The 22082-nt window shown below is 31.4% G+C and overlaps 2 protein-coding genes across 3 annotated transcripts in view; one reads left to right on the plus strand and one right to left on the minus strand.

Annotated features, from left to right (window-relative positions):
- The window catches only part of LOC126746766 (glutamate receptor ionotropic, kainate 1-like), a 71246-nt gene that overhangs the window by 43914 nt on the left and 5250 nt on the right, over positions 1-22082 (minus strand). The window lies entirely within an intron of this gene.
- Positions 1-22082, plus strand: part of LOC126746783 (uncharacterized) — a 47107-nt gene that overhangs the window by 706 nt on the left and 24319 nt on the right. The gene's annotated exons all lie outside the window — the stretch shown is intronic.

Raw genomic sequence — 22082 nt, forward strand, 5'->3', positions numbered from 1 at the left:
TATAGGTCCAATTAAAATATAGTTTTATTAAAAGTTGCTTGGAATAATTACAGCTGTCCTGGAAAAAAGAAATTTTGATTCTATTGTCCATACAGTGGGAGAAAATGCCAAAAAACTAAAAATCAAAAAAAATCAATTTCCCCAAAATCTATAGAAAATTTCGTGATTTTTATTTTTGTTATAGATACTCTGTTTAAGGGCAAAACGAAAACTATTTAATAACTTTTTCCAAAAAACGGATAATAAAGGAGTTATTGGCGTTTTTTGACTTTTAGTCCAAGAGTACCTGAAAAAAGTGAAAATTCTAAAAATTGGCCAAATCGAAAAATTCTTTTTGCTATATGTTAAGGTCAAAGAAATAATGAAAAAAGTCTAATAACAAAAGGTTCCATTTCCCATAGGAGAGCCAGGAAAAATTAAAAAGTGTAATTTTGCACTATACCCTTGAAAATTTAAAAAAAATCACATTTAATTTTTTTATAAAAAATCTATAAGTCCAATGAAAATATAGTTTAATTAAAAGTTGCTTGGAATAATTACAGCTATCCTGGAAAAAAGAAATTTTGATTCTATTGTCCATACAGTGGAAGAAAATGCCAAAAAACTTCAAATCAAAAAAACTCAATTTCCCCAAAATCTATAGAAAATTTTGTGATTTTTATTTTTGTTATAGATACTCTGTTTAAGTGCAAAACGAAAAATATTTTATAACTTTTTTCGAAAAACGAATAATAAAGAAGTTATTAGCGTTTTTTGATTTTTAGTCCAAGAGTACTTAAAAAAAGTGAAAATTCTAAAAATTGGCCAAATCAAAAAATTCTTTTTGCTATATGTTAAGGTCAAAGAAACAATGAGAAAAGTCTAATAACAAAAGTTTCCATTTCCCATAGGAAAGCCAGGAAAAATTAAAAAGTGAAATTACTAAAATACACCCTACAGTGGGAGAAAATCGCGAATAACTTCCAACCCTAGACACACAAACCCAAAACAGCCTTACATGGGTATTTGGGTAAATGCTTGCCCTAGAAGGACGTTTTTACACTCAAATCCATCCTCAGGAAGTCGCTTATATAACTGTGAAATGTTCCTATGAAATGACTATTGCTATTTCCGGGACTGTAGCAAATACGAGGGCGGTTAAATTAGAAATTTCTTTTACAAAGAAATTAAAGTTCCCAAGCACAAAATGCTCATATCTCTGGAAATAATGGAGTTAGAGAGTTGAAAATTTAAACACAACTTCCTCTAATAAAGTCATTGAACACCTATTTCAGCATTTTTTCCAAACATTTTTTTTAATAAAGATACATGCCTTGGAAGTTGAAAAAAACATTTTTACAAAGAAATTAAAGTTCCCATGCACAAAAAGCTCATATCTCTGAAAATATTGAAGTTAGAGAGTTGAAAATTTAAACACGACTTCCTCTAATAAAATCATTGGACACCTATTTCAGCACTTTTTTCAAAAAAAATTTTTTAATAAAGATACATGCCTTGGAAGTTGAAAAAAACATTTTTACAAAGAAATTAAAGTTCCCAAGCACAAAATGCTCATATCTCTGAAAATACTGAAGTTAGAGAGTTGAAAATTTAAATACAACTTCCTCTAATAAAATCATTGAACACCTATTTCAGCATTTTTTCAAAAAAATTTTTTTAATAAGATACATGCCTTGGAAGTTGAAAAAACATTTTTACAAAGAAATTAAAGTTCCCAAGCACAAAATGCTCATATCTCTGAAAGTAATAAAGTTAGAGAGTTGAAAATTTAAACACAACTTCCTCTAATAAAATCATTGAACACCTATTTCAGCATTTTTTCCAAACATTTGTTTGAATAAAGATACATGCCTTGGAAGTTGAAAAAAACATTTTTACAAAGAAATTAAAGTTCCCAAGCACAAAATGCTCATATCTCTGAAAATACTGAAGTTAGAGAGTTGAAAATTTAAACACAACTTCCTCTAATAAAATCATTGGACACCTAATCAGCATTTTTTTCAAAAAAATTTTTCAATAAAGATACATGCCTTGGAAGTTGAAAAAAACATTTTTACAAAGAAATTAAAGTTCCCAAACACAAAATGCTCATATCTCTGAAAATAATGAAGTTAGAGAGTTGAAAATTTAAACACAGCTTCCTCTAATAAAATCATTGGACACCTATTTCAGCGTTTTTTCCAAACATTTTTTTCAATAAAGATACATGCCTTGGAAGTTGAAAAAAACATTTTTACAAAGAAATTAAAGTTCCCAAGCACAAAATGCTCATATCTCTGAAAATAATGAGGTTAGAGAGTTGAAAATTTAAACACGACTTCCTCTAATAAAATCATTGGACACATATTTCAGCATTTTTTCCAAACATTTTTTTCAATAAAGATACATGCCTTGGAAGTTGAAAAAAACATTTTTACAAAGAAATTAAAGTTCCCAAGCACAAAATGCTCATATCTCTGAAAATAATGAGGTTAGAGAGTTGAAAATTTAAACACAGCTTCCTCTAATAAAATCATTGAACACCTATTTCAGCATTTTTTCCAAACATTTGTTTGAATAAAGATACATGCCTTGGAAGTTGAAAAAAACATTTTTACAAAGAAATTAAAGTTCCCAAGCACAAAATGCTCATATCTCCGAAAATACTGAAGTTAGAGAGTTGAAAATTTAAACACAACTTCCTCTAATAAAATCATTGGACACATATTTCAGCATTTTTTCCAAACATTTTTTTCAATAAAGATACATGCCTTGGAAGTTGAAAAAAACATTTTTACAAAGAAATTAAAGTTCCCAAGCACAAAATGCTCATATCTCCGAAAATACTGAAGTTAGAGAGTTGAAAATTTAAACACAACTTCCTCTAATAAAATCATTGGACACATATTTCAGCATTTTTTCCAAAAATTTTTTTCAATAAAGATACATGCCTTGGAAGTTGAAAAAAACGTTTTTACAAAGAAATTAAAGTTCCCAAGCACAAAATGCTCATATCTCCGAAAATACTGAAGTTAGAGAGTTGAAAATTTAAACACAACTTCCTCTAATAAAATCATTGGACACATATTTCAGCATTTTTTCCAAAAATTTTTTTCAATAAAGATACATGCCTTGGAAGTTGAAAAAAACGTTTTTACAAAGAAATTAAAGTTCCCAAGCACAAAATGCTCATATCTCCGAAAATACTGAAGTTAGAGAGTTGAAAATTTAAATACAACTTCCTCTAATAAAATCATTGAACACCTATTTCAGCATTTTTTCCAAAAATTTTTTTCAATAAAGATACATGCCTTGGAAGTTGAAAAAAACATTTTTACAAAGAAATTAAAGTTCCCAAGCACAAAATGCTCATATCTCTGAAAATACTGAAGTTAGAGAGTTGAAAATTTAAATACAACTTCCTCTAATAAAATCATTGAACACCTATTTCAGCATTTTTTCCAAAAATTTTTTTCAATAAAGATACATGCCTTGGAAGTTGAAAAAAACGTTTTTACAAAGAAATTAAAGTTCCCAAGCACAAAATGCTCATATCTCCGAAAATACTGAAGTTAGAGAGTTGAAAATTTAAACACAACTTCCTCTAATAAAATCATTGGACACATATTTCAGCATTTTTTCCAAACATTTTTTTCAATAAAGATACATGCCTTGGAAGTTGAAAAAAACATTTTTACAAAGAAATTAAAGTTCCCAAGCACAAAATGCTCATATCTCTGAAAATAATGAGGTTAGAGAGTTGAAAATTTAAACACAACTTCCTCTAATAAAATCATTGAACACATATTTCAGCATTTTTTCCAAAAATTTTTTTTAATAAAGATACATGCCTTGGAAGTTGAAAAAAACATTTTTACAAAGAAATTAAAGTTCCCAAGCACAAAATGCTCATATCTCTGAAAATACTGAAGTTAGAGAGTTGAAAATTTAAACACAACTTCCTCTAATAAAGTCATTGAACACATATTTCAGCATTTTTTCCAAAAATTTTTTTTAATAAAGATACATGCCTTGGAAGTTAAAAAAAAACATTTTTACAAAGAAATTAAAGTTCCCAAGCACAAAATGCTCATATCTCTGAAAATACTGAAGTTAGAGAGTTGAAAATTTAAACACAACTTCCTCTAATAAAGTCATTGAACACATATTTCAGCATTTTTTCCAAACATTTTTTTCAATAAAGATACATGCCTTGGAAGTTAAAAAAAAACATTTTTACAAAGAAATTAAAGTTCCCAAGCACAAAATGCTCATATCTCTGAAAATACTGAAGTTAGAGAGTTGAAAATTTAAACACAACTTCCTCTAATAAAGTCATTGAACACATATTTCAGCATTTTTTCCAAAAATTTTTTTTAATAAAGATACATGCCTTGGAAGTTGAAAAAAACATTTTTACAAAGAAATTAAAGTTCCCAAGCACAAAATGCTCATATCTCCGAAAATAATGAAGTTAGAGAGTTGAAAATTTAAACACAACTTCCTCTAATAAAATCATTGAACACATATTTCAGCATTTTTTCCAAAAATTTTTTTTAATAAAGATACATGCCTTGGAAGTTGAAAAAAAACGTTTTTACAAAGAAATTAAAGTTCCCAAGCACAAAATGCTCATATCTCCGAAAATAATGAAGTTAGAGAGTTGAAAATTTAAACACAACTTCCTCTAATAAAATCATTGAACACCTATTTCAGCATTTTTTCCAAACATTTTTTTAAATAAAGATATATGCCTTGGAAGTTGAAAAAAACATTTTTACAAAGAAATTAAAGTTCCCAAGCACAAAATACTCATATCTCTGAAAATACTGAAGTTAGAGAGTTGAAAATTTAAACACAACTTCCTCTAATAAAATCATTGGACACATATTTCAGCATTTTTTCCAAACATTTTTTTCAATAAAGATACATGCCTTGGAAGTTGAAAAAAACATTTTTACAAAGAAATTAATATTCCCAAGCACAAAATGGTCATAACTCTGAAAATAATGAAGTTAGAGAGTTGAAAATTTAAACACAACTTCCTCTAATAAAATCATTGGACACATATTTCAGCATTTTTTCCAAACATTTTTTTCAATAAAGATACATGCCTTGGAAGTTGAAAAAAATATTTTTACAAAGAAATTAAAGTTCCCAAGCACAAAATGCTCATAACTCTGAAAATACTGAAGTTAGAGAGTTGAAAATTTAAACACAACTTCCTCTAATAAAATCATTGGACACCTATTTCAGCATTTTTTTCAAAATTTTTTTTTAATAAAGATACATGCCTTGGAAGTTGAAAAAAACATTTTTACAAAGAAATTAAAGTTCCCAAACACAAAATGCTCATATCTCTGAAAATACTGAAGTTAGAGAGTTGAAAATTTAAACACGACTTCCTCTAATAAAATCATTGGACACATATTTCAGCATTTTTTCCAAAAATTTTTTTCAATAAAGATACATGCCTTGGAAGTTGAAAAAAACGTTTTTACAAAGAAATTAAAGTTCCCAAGCACAAAATGCTCATATCTCCGAAAATACTGAAGTTAGAGAGTTGAAAATTTAAATACAACTTCCTCTAATAAAATCATTGAACACCTATTTCAGCATTTTTTCCAAAAATTTTTTTCAATAAAGATACATGCCTTGGAAGTTGAAAAAAACATTTTTACAAAGAAATTAAAGTTCCCAAGCACAAAATGCTCATATCTCTGAAAATACTGAAGTTAGAGAGTTGAAAATTTAAATACAACTTCCTCTAATAAAATCATTGAACACCTATTTCAGCATTTTTTCCAAAAATTTTTTTCAATAAAGATACATGCCTTGGAAGTTGAAAAAAACGTTTTTACAAAGAAATTAAAGTTCCCAAGCACAAAATGCTCATATCTCCGAAAATACTGAAGTTAGAGAGTTGAAAATTTAAACACAACTTCCTCTAATAAAATCATTGGACACATATTTCAGCATTTTTTCCAAACATTTTTTTCAATAAAGATACATGCCTTGGAAGTTGAAAAAAACATTTTTACAAAGAAATTAAAGTTCCCAAGCACAAAATGCTCATATCTCTGAAAATAATGAGGTTAGAGAGTTGAAAATTTAAACACAACTTCCTCTAATAAAATCATTGGACACATATTTCAGCATTTTTTCCAAACATTTTTTTCAATAAAGATACATGCCTTGGAAGTTAAAAAAAAACATTTTTACAAAGAAATTAAAGTTCCCAAGCACAAAATGCTCATATCTCTGAAAATACTGAAGTTAGAGAGTTGAAAATTTAAACACAACTTCCTCTAATAAAGTCATTGAACACATATTTCAGCATTTTTTCCAAAAATTTTTTTTAATAAAGATACATGCCTTGGAAGTTGAAAAAAACATTTTTACAAAGAAATTAAAGTTCCCAAGCACAAAATGCTCATATCTCCGAAAATAATGAAGTTAGAGAGTTGAAAATTTAAACACAACTTCCTCTAATAAAATCATTGAACACATATTTCAGCATTTTTTCCAAAAATTTTTTTTAATAAAGATACATGCCTTGGAAGTTGAAAAAAACGTTTTTACAAAGAAATTAAAGTTCCCAAGCACAAAATGCTCATATCTCCGAAAATAATGAAGTTAGAGAGTTGAAAATTTAAACACAACTTCCTCTAATAAAATCATTGAACACCTATTTCAGCATTTTTTCCAAACATTTTTTTAAATAAAGATATATGCCTTGGAAGTTGAAAAAAACATTTTTACAAAGAAATTAAAGTTCCCAAGCACAAAATACTCATATCTCTGAAAATACTGAAGTTAGAGAGTTGAAAATTTAAACACAACTTCCTCTAATAAAATCATTGGACACATATTTCAGCATTTTTTCCAAACATTTTTTTTAATAAAGATACATGCCTTGGAAGTTAAAAAAAAACATTTTTACAAAGAAATTAAAGTTCCCAAGCACAAAATGCTCATATCTCTGAAAATACTGAAGTTAGAGAGTTGAAAATTTAAACACAACTTCCTCTAATAAAGTCATTGAACACATATTTCAGCATTTTTTCCAAACATTTTTTTCAATAAAGATACATGCCTTGGAAGTTAAAAAAAAACATTTTTACAAAGAAATTAAAGTTCCCAAGCACAAAATGCTCATATCTCCGAAAATAATGAAGTTAGAGAGTTGAAAATTTAAACACAACTTCCTCTAATAAAGTCATTGAACACATATTTCAGCATTTTTTCCAAACATTTTTTTCAATAAAGATACATGCCTTGGAAGTTAAAAAAAAACATTTTTACAAAGAAATTAAAGTTCCCAAGCACAAAATGCTCATATCTCCGAAAATAATGAAGTTAGAGAGTTGAAAATTTAAACACAACTTCCTCTAATAAAATCATTGAACACCTATTTCAGCATTTTTTCCAAACATTTTTTTCAATAAAGATACATGCCTTGGAAGTTGAAAAAAACATTTTTACAAAGAAATTAAAGTTCCCAAGCACAAAATGCTCATATCTCTGAAAATACTGAAGTTAGAGAGTTGAAAATTTAAATACAACTTCCTCTAATAAAATCATTGAACACCTATTTCAGCATTTTTTCCAAAAATTTTTTTCAATAAAGATACATGCCTTGGAAGTTGAAAAAAACGTTTTTACAAAGAAATTAAAGTTCCCAAGCACAAAATGCTCATATCTCCGAAAATACTGAAGTTAGAGAGTTGAAAATTTAAACACAACTTCCTCTAATAAAATCATTGGACACATATTTCAGCATTTTTTCCAAACATTTTTTTCAATAAAGATACATGCCTTGGAAGTTGAAAAAAACATTTTTACAAAGAAATTAATATTCCCAAGCACAAAATGGTCATAACTCTGAAAATAATGAAGTTAGAGAGTTGAAAATTTAAATACAACTTCCTCTAATAAAATCATTGAACACCTATTTCAGCATTTTTTCCAAAAATTTTTTTCAATAAAGATACATGCCTTGGAAGTTGAAAAAAACATTTTTACAAAGAAATTAAAGTTCCCAAGCACAAAATGCTCATATCTCTGAAAATACTGAAGTTAGAGAGTTGAAAATTTAAATACAACTTCCTCTAATAAAATCATTGAACACCTATTTCAGCATTTTTTCCAAAAATTTTTTTCAATAAAGATACATGCCTTGGAAGTTGAAAAAAACGTTTTTACAAAGAAATTAAAGTTCCCAAGCACAAAATGCTCATATCTCCGAAAATACTGAAGTTAGAGAGTTGAAAATTTAAACACAACTTCCTCTAATAAAATCATTGGACACATATTTCAGCATTTTTTCCAAACATTTTTTTCAATAAAGATACATGCCTTGGAAGTTGAAAAAAACATTTTTACAAAGAAATTAAAGTTCCCAAGCACAAAATGCTCATATCTCTGAAAATAATGAGGTTAGAGAGTTGAAAATTTAAACACAACTTCCTCTAATAAAATCATTGGACACATATTTCAGCATTTTTTCCAAACATTTTTTTCAATAAAGATACATGCCTTGGAAGTTAAAAAAAACATTTTTACAAAGAAATTAAAGTTCCCAAGCACAAAATGCTCATATCTCTGAAAATACTGAAGTTAGAGAGTTGAAAATTTAAACACAACTTCCTCTAATAAAGTCATTGAACACATATTTCAGCATTTTTTCCAAAAATTTTTTTTAATAAAGATACATGCCTTGGAAGTTGAAAAAAACATTTTTACAAAGAAATTAAAGTTCCCAAGCACAAAATGCTCATATCTCCGAAAATAATGAAGTTAGAGAGTTGAAAATTTAAACACAACTTCCTCTAATAAAATCATTGAACACATATTTCAGCATTTTTTCCAAAAATTTTTTTTAATAAAGATACATGCCTTGGAAGTTGAAAAAAACGTTTTTACAAAGAAATTAAAGTTCCCAAGCACAAAATGCTCATATCTCCGAAAATAATGAAGTTAGAGAGTTGAAAATTTAAACACAACTTCCTCTAATAAAATCATTGAACACCTATTTCAGCATTTTTTCCAAACATTTTTTTCAATAAAGATACATGCCTTGGAAGTTGAAAAAAACATTTTTACAAAGAAATTAATATTCCCAAGCACAAAATGGTCATAACTCTGAAAATAATGAAGTTAGAGAGTTGAAAATTTAAACACAACTTCCTCTCATAAAATCATTGAACACCTATTTCAGCATTTTTTCCAAACATTTTTTTCAATAAAGATATATGCCTTGGAAGTTGAAAAAAACATTTTTACAAAGAAATTAAAGTTCCCAAGCACAAAATGCTCATATCTCTGAAAATACTAAAGTTAGAGAGTTGAAAATTTAAACACAACTTCCTCTAATAAAATTATTGGACACATATTTCAGCATTTTTTCAAAAAAATTTTTTAATAAAGATACATGCCTTGGAAGTTGAAAAAAACATTTTTACAAAGAAATTAAAGTTCCCAAGCACAAAATGCTCATATCTCTGAAAATAATGAAGTTAGAGAGTTGAAAATTTAAACACAACTTCCTCTAATAAAATCATTGGACACCTATTTCAGCATTTTTTTCAAAAAAATTTTTTAATAAAGATACATGCCTTGGAAGTTGAAAAAAACATTTTTACAAAGAAATTAAAGTTCCCAAGCACAAAATGCTCATATCTCTGAAAATAATGAAGTTAGAGAGTTGAAAATTTAAACACAACTTCCTCTAATAAAGTCATTGAACACCTATTTCAGCATTTTTTCCAAACATTTTTTTAATAAAGATACATGCCTTGGAAGTTGAAAAAAACACTTTTACAAAGAAATTAAAGTTCCCAAGCACAAAATGCTCATATCTCTGAAAATAATGAAGTTAGAGAGTTGAAAATTTAAACACAACTTCCTCTTATAAAATCATTGAACACCTATTTCAGCATTTTTTCCAAACATTTTTTTTAATAAAGATACATGCCTTGGAAGTTGAAAAAAACATTTTTACAAAGAAATTAAAGTTCCCAAGCACAAAATGGTCATATCTCTGAAAATAATGGAGTTAGAGAGTTGAAAATTTAAACACAACTTCCTCTAATAAAGTCATTGAACACCTATTTCAGCATTTTTTTCAAAAAAATTTTTTAATAAAGATACATGCCTTGGAAGTTGAAAAAAACATTTTTACAAAGAAATTAAAGTTCCCAAGCACAAAATGCTCATATCTCTGAAAATAATGAAGTTAGAGAGTTGAAAATTTAAACACAACTTCCTCTAATAAAGTCATTGAACACCTATTTCAGCATTTTTTCCAAACATTTTTTAATAAAGATACATGCCTTGGAAGTTGAAAAAAACATTTTTACAAAGAAATTAAAGTTTCCAAGCACAAAATGCTCATAACTCTGAAAATACTGAAGTAATAGAGTTGAAAATTTAAACACGACTTCCTCTAATAAAATCATTGGACACATATTTCAGCATTTTTTCCAAACATTTTTTTCAATAAAGATACATGCCTTGGAAGTTAAAAAAAAACATTTTTACAAAGAAATTAAAGTTCCCAAGCACAAAATGCTCATATCTCTGAAAATACTGAAGTTAGAGAGTTGAAAATTTAAACACAACTTCCTCTAATAAAATCATTGAACACCTATTTCAGCATTTTTTCCAAAAATTTTTTTTAATAAAGAACTCTCACGAGATGTGTTGAAAAAAACGTTTTTACAAAGAAATTAAAGTTCCCAAGCACAAAATGCTCATATCTCCGAAAATAATGAAGTTAGAGAGTTGAAAATTTAAACACAACTTCCTCTAATAAAATCATTGAACACCTATTTCAGCATTTTTTCCAAACATTTTTTTAAATAAAGATACATGCCTTGGAAGTTAGAAAAAAACATTTTTACAAAAAAATTAAAGTTCCTAAGCACAAAATGCTCCTATCTCCGAAAATAATGAAGTTAGAGAGTTGAAAATTTAAACACAACATCCTCTAATAAAATCATTGAACACCTATTTCAGCATTTTTTCCAAACATTTTTTTCAATAAAGATACATGCCTTGGAAGTTGAAAAAAACATTTTTACAAAGAAATTAAAGTTTCCAAGCACAAAATGCTCATAACTCTGAAAATACTGAAGTAATAGAGTTGAAAATTTAAACACGACTTCCTCTAATAAAATCATTGGACACCTATTTCAGCATTTTTTCCAAACATTTCTTTGAATAAAGATACATGCCTTGGAAGTTGAAAAAAACATTTTTACAAAGAAATTAAAGTTTCCAAGCACAAAATGCTCATAACTCTGAAAATACTGAAGTAATAGAGTTGAAAATTTAAACACGACTTCCTCTAATAAAATCATTGGACACATATTTCAGCATTTTTTCCAAACATTTTTTTCAATAAAGATACATGCCTTGGAAGTTAAAAAAAAACATTTTTACAAAGAAATTAAAGTTCCCAAGCACAAAATGCTCATATCTCTGAAAATACTGAAGTTAGAGAGTTGAAAATTTAAACACAACTTCCTCTAATAAAATCATTGAACACCTATTTCAGCATTTTTTCCAAAAATTTTTTTAAATTAAGATACATGCCTTGGAAGTTGAAAAAAACATTTTTACAAAGAAATTAAAGTTCTCAAGCACAAAATGCTCATAACTCTGAAAATAATAAAGTTAGAGAGTTGAAAATTTAAACACGACTTCCTCTAATAAAATCATTGAACACCTATTTCAGCATTTTTTCCAAAAATTTTTTTTAATAAAGATACATGCCTTGGAAGTTGAAAAAAACATTTTTACAAAGAAATTAAAGTTCCCAAGCACAAAATGCTCATATCTCTGAAAATACTGAAGTTAGAGAGTTGAAAATTTAAATACAACTTCCTCTAATAAAATCATTGAACACCTATTTCAGCATTTTTTCCAAAAATTTTTTTCAATAAAGATACATGCCTTGGAAGTTGAAAAAAACGTTTTTACAAAGAAATTAAAGTTCCCAAGCACAAAATGCTCATATCTCCGAAAATAATGAAGTTAGAGAGTTGAAAATTTAAACACAACTTCCTCTAATAAAATCATTGAACACCTATTTCAGCATTTTTTCCAAACATTTTTATTAATAAAGATACATGCCTTGGAAGTTGAAAAAAACACTTTTACAAAGAAATTAAAGTTCCCAAGCACAAAATGATCATATCTCTGAAAATAATGAAGTTAGAGAGTTGAAAATTTAAACACGACTTCCTCTAATAAAATCATTGAACACGTATTTCAGCATTTTTTCCAAACATTTTTTTTAATAAAGATACATGCTTTGGAAGTTGAAAAAAACATTTTTACAAAGAAATTAAAGTTCCCAAGCACAAAATGCTCATATCTCTGAAAATAATGAAGTTAGAGAGTTGAAAATTTAAACACAACTTCCTCTAATAAAATCATTGAACACCCATTTTAGCGTTTTTTCCAAAAAAAATTTTTAATAAAGATACATGCCTTGGAAGTTAAAAAAACAATTTGTTTCCACTCAGACAACAATATGTTTCTGTTCCCTGTTGTTCCCACTCTCACGAGATGTGTTACCGCTAAAACTGGAAACCACCAACAATCGCAAACACGCAACATTTGTTGCCGAAACATGAAGAAACACTTTGGGACACATCTTTAAGCAACAGAAACACAATAGTTCCTTCATGTTTCTCCGGGGGAAACGTAGCTTTACACACAACATTTGTAACTATTTTACATCCTACTTTCAGTATTTTCGGCTTTAGCTATAGATCGTTTTTAAACACGAAAGGGTCTGGAAATTCGAGAAAAAAAAAAACGGGGTTCTTTCCCTAATTATGTTTAACGAGTTATATACCCGGAGCCCAGGTAAATAATAAGCACTTATGGGTCCGGTAAATTATAGGGCGCACACGCCCGCAAGAATCGACCGATGCTCTTCTTTTTCTTCGTTCTATTCATCCTGTCCGTGTGTGTGTGTTTTTTTTTTATTCTTTGCTCCCACCGCGCAATTATGGGTTTGATGGGCCTTTTGTCCCATGAGAACAATCCGCCAGTTGGCATGGGGGGGAACTGGATATAATTTTTTTTTCTCGATTTATTTCATTTAGTTTTTTTGATAAAAATACATTATAACTGGCTCTCTATGACCCCCGCCATTATTAATACAATTTATATATAATCTTGTTCAATTTTTATTATAGTATTACTTGTTTCCTAGTAAATGTCACACAATATCAATGGCACCGCTTACCAAGATCCCGCTTATTGCAAACCGGTTTAACTAAAAGTAGTTGAACCATATACATTTGAAATCAGAATATTCGTCGCTTTTTTTTAACTATGAATTCATATATAGGGTGTTCCATGAGAAGACACTAACCATCTGTCAAAATTTGACATTTCTAAATGAGGAAAAACTATACTCTCACGAGATGTGTAAAACTCCAAAAGAACTTTTCTTTGTACTTTTCACCTAACCCCTGTAGAACTAGGGTCATGGATATTATGCTTCAGAGAACCTTTCTAATCAATCATGCTATAATACATAATATGACTCTAGCATTGGACATAGACACTTATGCACAATATTTCAAACCTTTTGGATTTTTTTTTTTATCATTAGGACCCACTGTGTTGCAATTTTTGTCTAGCAAAATGCCTTGTGTGGCCACTGGGTCGCATTTACACGGTAATTTTTTAAAACGTCAAACTTTGTCGAATTATCACGGCTAAAAGAACCCGATTTGTTGAAAGATATGCACATATTCGGATTGTCCAGAGTCTTTTGAATATTTCCATACCAATTCTCTGTAGAAAGTTTTGAGCCATTTTAGGCATTTTATCAATGAAATTAGGAAGCAAGTCCGAGCCGCCGAAACTTCCACTTTGACGCCATGTTGTCAGAACAGCCGCCATTAAAATTGTTGGGCATAGACGTCAAAATCGACCATTTTCAGACGACGGTTTAGAGTATAAAAAAGGGTATTTACCATATGATTTGTACATGGAAAAATAGTATAAGGCCTTAGGAACAGTTTAGCATCAATTCTGGCCCGATTCCAATCGGTTTTAGTAGTTAAATTTCGATTATAAAAAGGGCCGTTTTTCGGCCGTTTTCGTTGCCATGGAGACGCGGCCATGGCTGCTGGCTTTGAGAATAGCCGGTGCGCAAGGTGATGTTGTAAAAAGGGCGGCCATTAAGATTGGACATAAACGTCAAAATCGACCATTTTCAGACGATGATTTCGGGACTCTCACGAGATGTGTAATGATTTGTACATGGAAAAATAGTATAAAGCCTTAGGAACAGTTTAACATCAATTCTGGCCCGATTCCAATCGGTTTTAGTAGTTAAATTCCGATTATAAAAAGGGCCGTTTTCGTTGCCATGGAGACGCGGCCATAGGTTGCAGGGTGATTTTTCGTGCTTGGTACTTTTTTGGAAAAAAATTACTTTTAGGGTACTTGTTAAAATAGCGATAACATGAAATTTTAGTATGTTATAGTAAAATCAATGGCGCATTCGCTCGATTGGTTTTCGCTCGTCTATGACATACAGGGTGCGCACGATTAATTTTCAAAGTTCAAAAAAGTAGAAAAAAAAGTGTGCACAAGGGCATTTTCAAATGAACAATGCTCGGCCTGTATAAATGATAGCGTTACACTTGATACGTAGTTTTATTCGGAATGGATGCAGGTTTAATTAATCCTAATGGAATTTTTCTAAATTTTGAACCACCAAAATGTTACACTAAAAAAAAATTGATTTTTTATCGTGACAATAATTCAATTTCTCCGAAAATACACACGGGGTTCAGACGACTGTCGTCGTCTCTGAATCGATGTTGTCGCCAGAAGCAATTAACAAAAAAAAAATAAAATTGTCGTCTCTAGTAGGGCATTTGAAACAGACAGAGTTCCCGGAATAGTGGGACCACTTTGGAGCCGTACTCGACTACTCGAACGTACGGGGGTCGCTCTTAAAGAATTCGCCCTGTTTCCTTTACTACTTTCAGACTAAGGGTACAGTAATAGTTTAATTAGTAGATACAAATGCACAGATGGAGAAAATAAAGGAATTAGCACCAGAATTTTAAACATTTGATTGCACGCTTCCCTTAAATTTTTAAACTTAGGTCCTCTAAATTTGAGGCGTAGTTTGATAAAACTGGTTCTTAATAAAACCCCATGTGGAAAAATCCATGAATGTTATATCAAGCGATCTTGCGGGCCCGTCATTACCAATCCAGCAAACATTAACATGAATCAAAAGTGGCGCGAAAGCTTGATATATTATTTTTGTTTGGTAACCATGACAACGCAAACTCGTTCAACTACTGTCACAGCCAACTAAGTTGAACACAAATTACCACTAGTTATTAGAGCGAAGCTCTAATGGAGGGGCTTTGCCGCAGGGGAGTTTTCGCACAAAATTCGGACCCGCCGAACAAAAGTGCTTATAACTTTGGTTGTATTTAGGTTAGAGAAAAGATGTTTAACTTTTTATAATCGAGAAATATAAGGCTACAACGTGATTATTTACAAATTTTCATTTGTTTAGGAGTAGGATGCTTTTAAAGTCAAAAAAAAAATTTTGTCCAATTTTTCCAGTCTTGATTCGATACAGGTCGCACGGTTCTTTGAATATTATGAAACTCTACAGATCGATTAGAGTTTACGTGAGACAGTGCGATATAGTTTTTGGTTATTGTCAGCATACGGGAAGTATTTTTTTTTAACGTCCATAGTTTTAGACATGTGTGATCTTCTAGCTCCTCTGACGGTTTAACGGTATCTTTCCGGAAATAGTGACTCACAGAAGATATGTTCGCCTTATTGGGAGCTACAAATTTTATTAAGAAATTTTTTTCAAAAAATAGTTTTTTTTGGGAGAAAAAAAAAATCATTAAAAAAATTGATTTTTTTTTAGTTTTTTCGGGATAAAATTTTTATGGTGCAAAATTTAGAAAAATTTTATTTAGATTAATTACACCTCTATTCTTTCCAAATAAAACGGCGTATTAAGTTTAACGCTATCATTTATACAGGGTGAGCAGTGCTCAGTCAAAAATACCCTTTTTTACACTTTTTTTTTCCAACCCTAATAACTTTTTAGTGGCGCCCCCTAGAGCCAAATGGCTTATGGGCAGTTTGTAGCGTGTGACAAGAAGAATGTTTTGCAATATTAACCTTAATTTTAAGTAAAAGCGTTTTTGAGTTATGAATTTTTTAACATTTTTTGACTTTGGAAATTAATTGTGAGCACCCTGTAAGTGATAGATAAACCAAAACCAATCGAGCAGATGCGCCATTCATTTTACTATAACATACTAAAATTTCGTTTTTTCGCTATTTTTACAAGTACCCTAAAAGTAATTTTTTTTCAAAAAAGTCCCAAGCACGAAAAATCACCCTGCACACTGATGAATTCTCAAAGCCACCCATGGCAACGAAAACGCCGAAAAAAGACCCTTTTTATAATCGAAATTTGACTACTAAAACCGATTGGAATCGGTCCAGAATTGATGTTAAACTGTTCCTAAGGCTTTATACTATGTTTTCATGTACAAATCGTAAGGCAAAAACCTTTTTTTATGCCAGAAATCATCGTCTGAAAATGGTCGATTTTGACGTCTATGCCCAATTTTAATGGCGGCCGTTTTGACAACATCACCTTGCGCACCGGCTATTCTCAAAGCCAGCCATGGCCGCGTCTCCATGGCAACGAAAACGCCCGCAAAAAGACCCTTTTTATAATCGAAATTTAACTACTAAAACCGATTTGAATCGGTTCAGAATTGATGTTAAACTGTTCCTAAGGCTTTATGCTATTTTTCCATGTACAAATCATAAAGCAAAAACCTTTTTTTATGCCCGAAATCATCGTTTGAAAATGGTCGATTTTGACGTTTATGCCCAATTATAATGGCGGTTGTGACAACATGGCGTCAACGTGGATGAATCGGCCCGGACTTGCTTCCTAATTTCATTGATAAAATGCTTAAAATAGCTCAGAAGTTCCTGAAATTGGTACGGAATTATTCAAGAGACTCTGGAGAATCCGAATATGTGCATATCTTTTACCAAATCGGGTTTTTTTAGCCGTGATAATTCGGCAACGTTTGACGTTTTAGCATTTGCCGTGTATTATTATAATATTCATGCGATGCACAGTGGTCGATACAAGGCATTTTGCTAGACAAAAATTACAACACAGTGGGTCCTAATGATAAAAAAAAAATCTATTTGGGATTTAATGGGTATTATTATTAAAGTTTCCTCTCACGAGATGTGTTTTGGGGTTTATTTAAGAAATAATTATTAATTTTTAACAAATTTTTGAAATATTAATCTCTCATTTACTTTATTCATCATTATTTGTTTGCAATCGCCTGAAATACCTGGGACCAACACGTGAGATCTGTTCACTATAGAATATGTTCGCATCATAACAACTTGCATTGATCATTGATCAACGATGCCTTGTCACAACAATATTGAAGAATTGCTGAATCAAACCTATTCCTGTTGAAATTCGTAAAAGAATCAAGAATTAATATCTCGAAAAGGAGAGGTGGCATTTAAAAAAGTGTCAGATGAAAGTTACTTATTTCTTAACGCTAAATCAGATACTATTAAAAAAAATAGAGGTTTCTATGCAAAAAAGTGAAGTTGGCCTTCGTTTGACCTTGAAGACGTTCACTCAAGGTCAAACCAATGATGTTATTTTATGGCCCCCTGGAAACCATTCAAAGTTCACATGAAACATTTTCTGGATACATGTTACCCTGATATTTAAGACAACGATTATTTTTTTTGATTAATACAATTTGGTGCGTGTATATATCAATAAAATGGGTAATAAATCGATTTTTCACGACTCCTGAATTTAAATTCTATGTTCGGGATTATCTTATCGGAAAAAGTAGCGCAAATAACCAGATTATTATTTACCGATCGGTTCGGTAAGTGAGGTAAGTAATGCATTTTAATATAGTGAGAATCGCCGCTTTTATCTGCCTCTTTTGGTTCCTTTATCACATCAGAAAATAATATATTGGCATTTCACTCCTCAATTGCCTTGAAACGTTAATTTTCTTACATTACGGAGTATAGAAAACGCACTATATCTTATACGCCATAATAATATTTCGAATAACATCCATAATGCATATATATATATGAGTCATGTTTAAAAGCGATAAAATGCGGTTTATCGTTATCGCATTTATAAATAATTAACAGCCAGAGAGTCGATTGTTGTTGTTGTTGTTCTTCTTGTTAACGTTGACTCTTGCTCACCTCACCCCTGTCCCCCCCCATTATGGTTATCAGTCGCTTCGCTTTTTGCGATTGTCGTATATTAATTAATTAGTCAGAAAAAAGTGAGAAAATCTCCAAAGATAACGGTGTTGACTGGGGAATTATCAAAAGCGCTTAAACATGCGGAAGATCAAACGTATTCGTGTTTAATTTTACATTTGCATGCGGTTTTTCTCTAATCCGGGATTAGACGGAGCGGCTTATTGCCGCAATATAGACCTCTTTCTTTCTTTTTGTTGTACGGCACAACGACAAATTTTAATTATTAATTAATTAGTTAATTAACACGTTTACAAACGACCTAAACAAAGTCCTAAACGTTTGTCTCACAACATAAAAGCTAGCGCCGTTAAACGGATAGTAAAAATGCCTTTTGTTGGTATATGGGCACCAGATACTACGGCCCTGGGGCCCTTGAAACGTCTCAAAACAGTAACGACTACTTAAATGCCAGACTTTTGACTGGCGCCACCCGATTATAAGACCTTTTGTTCGATATACGAGGGACGCTTCCGAATTATCGTTGAAAACGTCTCAATGTCTTGAGCCCTTTGTCTATTATTGTGATAAACTTGTGACGCAAGCATAACGTAAGACAGAGAGAGATATACAGGGGGTCCTATTTGCTATGTGTGACTACTTATACGTATTCAAATATATCATTGCCATTAGACAAAGACGAACTTATAGTGAAGGCCCTACTACTCGAATCAAAATCTGAAAAATCCCAAAACAAACAGGAAGTTTTCTAAGATAAAGCCGGAGCCCCCCAACAAGGCATTGTTTAAAGCCAAGCAGGTACAATAAAGAAACAAAAAAGCATTCCTCGGTTATTGTTTAATAATGGGGGCCCTCCCGAAAAAAAGCGCCTCGTCATAATTCATAATTAACCAACTTAAACAAACACAAAGTAAGCGAAAGAGAGAGAGAGAGAGAGAGAGTGAGAGGGCGACTATGTAATTTATTCTGCCCGTGGGGTCCGTTGATGGTCGGCATAAAACAATGGTTCCGAGAACCCGTCGCGGTGCACCCAGTTGGGCCCCGCGTTGCCGGGCCTCTCAGTTTTATGTTCCATTTTTCATAATTCACCCCTGTCAATTATAATCGGCCGAGTAGCGTGTACGTCAATAGTGTCACTTGTCAAAAATAAATTAAAAAAAAAAGAGTTCTGTTTTACCGGCCCTATGTACATAGATACGGAGGCGCCACTAGCAAACATAGTAAATATCGCACGAACCCGAACCCACCTTACTAGTCGTAACTTGCTAATTGCGCCAATATAATAATAATAATAACGGTGGCGCCGTCCTTTGTCTATATAAGTACCCGGTGCGACCTTCGATGTCTATTTACGAATTTTCGTCCCATTTACCTGGTATTCGACCATTACCAGGGGTATAGATAGAGAGATTAGGAAAGTGCATGGGACGGATTTAACAGATTTTTGAATGTAGACGCCACTGTCATATTTGTCAAATTGTTAAAACAATTCATGGGTCTCGGATGAGTTTTCATGATAAAAACTCTGTTTATTGAGTTTCTACCGCATCTCACCTCTCTCATATGCCTTGAATCATCTTAAAATGTTACTTTTCGTATGTAATTGAACCAACTAAAGACGTGTGGCATCAATTCATTACGATCGTCAATGATTCCTGGGTCTCAGATGGGTTTTAAGGCCAAAAAGTGGGTAAAAAGTCCATTTTTGAGTTTCTACCGCATCTCACCTCTTTCATATGCCTTGAATCATCTTGAAATGTCACTTTTCGTATATAATTGAACCAACTAAAGACGTGAGGCATCAATTAATTGCGATCGTCCATGATTCCTGGATCTCAGATGGGTTTTAATGCCAAAAAATGGGTAAAAAGTCCATTTTTTAGTTTCTACCGCATCTCACCTCTCTCATATGCCTTGAATCATCTTGAAATGTCACTTTTTGTATGTAATTGAACCAACTAAAGACGTGAGGCATTAATTCATTACGATCGTCAATGATTCCTGGGTCTCAGATGGGTTTTAATGCCAAAAAGTGTGTGAAAAGTTGATTATTTGAGTTTCTACCGCATCTCACCTCTCTCATATGCCTTGAATTATCTTGAAATGTTACTTTTCGTATGTAATTGAACCAACTAAAGACGTGAGGCATCAATTCATTACGATCGTCAATGATTCCTGGATCTCAGATGGGTTTTAATGCCAAAAAGTCAATTTTTTGAGTTTCTACCGCATCTCACCTCTCTCATATGCCTTGAATCATCTTGAAATGTCACTTTTCGTATGTAATTGAACCAACTAAAGACGTGAGGCATCAATTCATTACGATCGTCAATGATTCTTGGCTCTCAGATGGGTTTTAATGCCAAAAAGTCCATTTTTTGAGTTTCTACCGCATCTCACCTCTCTCATATGCCTTGAATCATCTTGAAATGTCACTTTTTGTATGTAATTGAACCAACTAAAGACGTGAGGCATTAATTCATTACGATCGTCAATGATTCCTGGGTCTCAGATGGGTTTTAATGCCAAAAAGTGTGTGAAAAGTTGATTATTTGAGTTTCTACCGCATCTCACCTCTCTCATATGCCTTGAATTATCTTGAAATGTTACTTTTCGTATGTAATTGAACCAACTAAAGACGTGAGGCATCAATTCATTACGATCGTCAATGATTCTTGGCTCTCAGATGGGTTTTAAGGCCAAAAAGTGGGTAAAAAGTCCATTTTTTGAGTTTCTACCGCATCTCACCTCTCTCATATGCCTTGAATCATCTTGAAATGTCACTTTTCGTATATAATTGAACCAACTAAAGACGTGAGGCATCAATTCATTACGATCGTCAATGATTCTTGGCTCTCAGATGGGTTTTAATGCCAAAAAGTCCATTTTTTGAGTTTCTACCGCATCTCACCTCTCTCATATGCCTTGAATCATCTTGAAATGTCACTTTTTGTATGTAATTGAACCAACTAAAGACGTGAGGCATTAATTCATTACGATCGTCAATGATTCCTGGGTCTCAGATGGGTTTTAATGCCAAAAAGTGTGTGAAAAGTTGATTATTTGAGTTTCTACCGCATCTCACCTCTCTCATATGCCTTGAATTATCTTGAAATGTTACTTTTCGTATGTAATTGAACCAACTAAAGACGTGAGGCATCAATTCATTACGATCGTCAATGATTCTTGGCTCTCAGATGGGTTTTAAGGCCAAAAAGTGGGTTAAAAAGTCCATTTTTTGAGTTTCTACCGCATCTCACCTCTCTCATATGCCTTGAATCATCTTGAAATGTCACTTTTCGTATATAATTGAACCAACTAAAGACGTGAGGCATCAATTAATTGCGATCGTCCATGATTCCTGGATCTCAGATGGGTTTTAATGCCAAAAAATGGGTAAAAAGTCCATTTTTTAGTTTCTACCGCATCTCACCTCTCTCATATGCCTTGAATCATCTTGAAATGTCACTTTTTGTATGTAATTAAACCAACTAAAGACGTGAGGCATTAATTCATTACGATCGTCAATGATTCCTGGGTCTCAGATGGGTTTTAATGCCAAAAAGTGTGTGAAAAGTTGATTATTTGAGTTTCTACCGCATCTCACCTCTCTCATATGCCTTGAATTATCTTGAAATGTTACTTTTCGTATGTAATTGAACCAACTAAAGACGTGAGGCATCAATTCATTACGATCGTCAATGATTCCTGGATCTCAGATGGGTTTTAATGCCAAAAAGTCAATTTTTTGAGTTTCTACCGCATCT

The sequence above is a fragment of the Anthonomus grandis genome, chromosome 18 (genome assembly GCF_022605725.1).
Source record: "Anthonomus grandis grandis chromosome 18, icAntGran1.3, whole genome shotgun sequence".
NCBI lineage: Eukaryota > Metazoa > Arthropoda > Insecta > Coleoptera > Curculionidae > Anthonomus > Anthonomus grandis.